The sequence below is a fragment of the Stegastes partitus genome, unplaced genomic scaffold (assembly GCF_000690725.1).
Source record: "Stegastes partitus isolate 25-593 unplaced genomic scaffold, Stegastes_partitus-1.0.2 Scaffold399, whole genome shotgun sequence".
Lineage (NCBI taxonomy): Eukaryota > Metazoa > Chordata > Actinopteri > Pomacentridae > Stegastes > Stegastes partitus.
Genome location: NW_007578130.1, coordinates 361,019 through 365,387, shown reverse-complemented (window position 1 = coordinate 365,387; position 4,369 = coordinate 361,019).

Sequence of the window (4,369 nt, the reverse complement as noted above, 5' to 3'; positions counted from 1 at the left end):
ATCACATCCTGGAACAGTCCAGGACCTTCAAGCACCGTTCACATCCGTATCAGAAGAAACATCTGGTTTGATCTGGAGAACGTCGTCAGTCCTTCAGCGAGGACTCCAACATAAGCAGAAATACTATGAGAGCTTCACCATGGTTTCTTCAGTTTAAAGGTGTGAGACTGGCATTCAGCTGGTAGATTCCTGTCCTGCTCACGTCTGAGTGTCTAACATCGAGTGCGAGGCCGTGCAGTCCCAGCGTATGGCCACAGGGTGTCATCCATCTAAAGGAGACGGAGGACGGCTGCAGCCAGGAGCCGAGCAAAGCACTCATCAATTTTATTGCTTTGAAAACAGTGGATTTTATATCCACCAGTCCACAGGAAACCATCAGCAGTTATCACATGTTTGGAATCAACATGTCTGAACATCTAATGTACCTCAATGAAAGTCTGCTTTAAACATCGATTTAGTCTTCACAGTAATGTGGCTGAATCACATTTAGAAACTTTGAGAGAGAACAGGATGTCTCAGTGAGGCGTCGGGACACCAGATACGTCCTCCAGCGTTGACTCTCCGTCTCTGGAAACACCATCCTGACAACAGATGTTCCTTCATCTGAGGAGGGCTGTCCAACATCTCAGTCCATCGTCTCCCATCGGAGCTCAGCCGTGTGGAGATCCGGTGGCTGCAAAGAGCACGACTCATTCAGTTACCACTCATGCCCTGCGGGGGGCGTCGTCGCCCTGGAGGAGGATAAAAATGTCTCATCAGGATCGCTCAGAGCAGCGTCGTATTGATTTGTGGTGACCCTCCCGTCTGGGGGGACCAGTGGACCTAAACCCTGCCAGCAAAACCTCCCAAACAGCAGAACAGGGTCACCGGATCTCCTCGCTGTCGGGTCTAAAGGTTCAGAGCTGGACTGGTTTCTTGGCCACACGTGCACTTCCAGACATGTGAAGAACACGGTGCCTCAGTGACCCCCGCTGTTGGTCTTTACATGTCCAACCAGTCGTCAACCGTCTGACCGGCTTCACATCCGTCTCCTCGTTATTCTGACTGTAATGAAACACCAACCAGTTGTGCAATATGTGAAACTCCTGCCATCAGCGAAGCCTCTTTCAACATCGCTCAGAGGTTTAGTGCATGACGCTGTGTCTGAATCGACTGCTCAGCGTTTTCATACGTGCTGCAGGGCGTACCTGGATGTTTACCTGTCCCACGCAGCGTACCTGTGTGGAAGCATGTAGGTTTGTTTCTCCTCTCATCCAGGTTTTTCCACCCATCTGTGTTTAATGTATGGAAACAGCAACAGCTCAGTGTCACGATGAGGAATCGACCTTAAACACTGATGACCAGAGTCCAGGACGAGCGTTTCCTGTCCCACATCATGGATCATTTACCACTTGATGATGTTTCACCGTTCGGATGACAACCGGCAGGTTTTTTCCTGCTACGTCCAACCGCTTGATTAGAAAATGTCTCCTGCTGTGTCTCCACGTATCCCTGACCTGCAAAAACTACAGATCTGTGACAGTCCATCAGTCCTGTCAGCTAGCAGCTAATCAAGTTAAAGTGTCCGAAAGCATGAATTGAATTTAGATTGCAGCCTTTTCTTCCCCCGATAAAGACAACGCTGCAGCCAAGGTTCAAGTCAGAGGGAAAAAACTGAATCCCATATAAATATACATTCATAACAACACTGAGAATGTTCGGCCTTAAAACTGTCCTTCAGAATTTTGATACGTCTCCTGAGCTGCGGAGAGGCTCGAGGGTTTATTTTTACTAGTTTAAAGACGATTGTTTAAAACTGGGTTTAAGTGTTAACATGCGGAAACCTTTGCGTGCGCTGGGCCCCCGGCTCCCCACCACCAGACATTCATTTGTGGAGTTATGACCCTGGGGAGCGAGGGGCCTCACCTTCAAAGCTGACCAGAGAAGCTGAACAAAAAGAAAAAAACCACCTCAGCAGACCCGCTCTGCTCCCTCCAAGTCATAAAACAAACCAGAGCAGCAAAAGTTAAATCTCTTTCCCCCCCACAGCCGGAGACCCTTTAACCCTTTGTTCCCGCCCGCCTCTCCGCAGACAGATGAGACTCAACATCCATGGAAAATTGCACATGGAAAGAATCCAGATCCGAAGGAATTCCAGTTGGGGGTTTCGATCCAGGGGTGCGCATTGGATACACTGCAAGTTATATTTCACCCAGGCAGGTACCCCTCTGTCAGCTGTCAGCTCCACATAAATACTGCGTCTTTGTGTGTTAAATGCGTTCCAGATGAGCAGTAAAGTCGGGTCACTGCGAAGGCCTCCGCAGCCCGACCAGCATCGGATCGTCTGATGGCGCTGAACTGACTCTGAGCCAAACGTTCTCTGGCTTCTGACAAAACAATGCCATCGTTTACTGTTCGGCATCAAGCGTGATTCATTTCTAATCTGTGTAATATGTGGTGGCCGTAAAAGGTCCAAAACACTGAAAGAATTAACAGGATTTTGTCAACTTTCTCGTGTCGGACAGCAAATTAAATCTGTAATTTCTGTCCATTTTTACGTCTAGAAATCTCGTCACAGAACCCAAAGAATCATCGTGTTTGTCCAACTCAGCGCCCTTAAAGCAAAGCAGCACATCAGAACCTCTGAGAGGCTGAGACCAGAAAACTTTGGCATTTCTGTCTGAAAGTAAATCAATTATAAAAACCTGATATGTAGGAACATTCAGATCCAGTGCAAACAAGAGTCAAGCTCATTGTATATCCTAACATACTTAACCAATAAAGGCCGTTCTGATTCCTGTCGGGGAGGTCACGGCGTGTAGGGAGCGATTGCTTCATAGCACAGGTGCTGGAAAAATCACGAGGAGGATTTAAATATCAGCTTTAACAGTCTGACGAGGAGCCAGAAAGCTGTTCCTGCACAGTAAATGCAGCCATTATGTTCTGTTGCTTTAACAGCGTCGTATCTCCTCATAGGTGGACTTCATGTGTCAAGGACGAAACGTGGAGCGAGCATGTGAATGTGGCCGAGGCCCCCCAACGGTGGGACCACAAAAACACTGAGGGGCGAGGGAGGGAGGAGTGCAGGGATGTGATCTTCCCTCTATCGGATCTGAAGGAGGAAACAGAGGAGATGCTGTTGTCTTGAGTCGCTCTCAGTTTGGTCGACTTTATTCCGGCCGTTAATCTCAAACATCACGGGACGTCTAAAGCAAACAAACCAACTCTGATTTGTTTCAATGCACTGATTCATGAGCTCTGTTTTCTACTGACTTTCTTCTTTTATTCACAATGAGCATCTTTGTGCCGTCAGCAGAGTTTCTAGCAGCCCGTCGTGTCCCAGCTGTGACTTTGCCTCCTTAATCCAGAGCTGACTGTATGAATAACGGCACCGTGCGAGCCGGACACCCGGGAACCAGACGACATGTTGTGTCAGCGCTCTTATCCGGTTTCACGAGTCGTCTGCGTTCGAGGCATCGCCCCCCGTTGTGTCTTCGCTGCGTCGTGACTCGAGCAGTCGAAGGTGTTTTCCTCCAGTTATCCTGTTTCATGCAGACTTGGGGGAGGTTTTATTGGGACTGTTTCATTCAAACCAGTACAGAGAACTGCAGATATTTCAGTATCTGAAGGCGCCAGATTCCAAGAACGCCGTCACGTCTCGGCTGCTCGTAACGCTGCTTCCCCGTCGTGGGATTGGTGCGCTAAGCCCTGAAAACATTGGTGTGTTTAGGCCCTTATAGGTGGATATATCACTCAGCATAATAGGATGAAGTGTGATTATCCTCATTTAATTTTACTCCTCCTTCTTCTATTATCCCCTTAAGAGGTCAAAGGCTTAGGAAGGGGCTGTGGAGAACACAGGATGGCTTCATTGCTGCAGCGTTAACCGCAGACCTGTAATCTCCACACAGTTTTAAAGGCGGTTGGGCACTAATTAGACGAGCAGTGTTTCAGCCTGACAGCAGACAGCGAACTGGTGTGCAGAAGAAAGTTGATTTCAGAGGATGATTCGAAGCTTTTCTCTGTGTGGACTCAGAGCTCTGCCAACAAAACACATCGTAGGTTCTTTACCTTGAAATCTGAATTGTGAATCAGCAGGAATCTGCGCTCCAGTCGAGCAATGTGCTGCTCAGAAGGCTCTGAGAGGCTGGAGACTTTTATATTTGACATCTTTTTCATTTTTGAAGGGATTTCAAATGTTCAGCTTTCCCACAAGTTGAGCTCTGCTGTGCAGGAAATTCAGCATTCACTCTTTTTTATTCTAAGAGACTAAATGACTGTAAAATCAGCACACAGCAGGAAAACAGAGAAAACACCAGCTCCTCACCTTGCATGAAGACAAACAGCTGCACAGTTTCTCTTTAGAATAAAACAGAGCTGCACTGGAGGA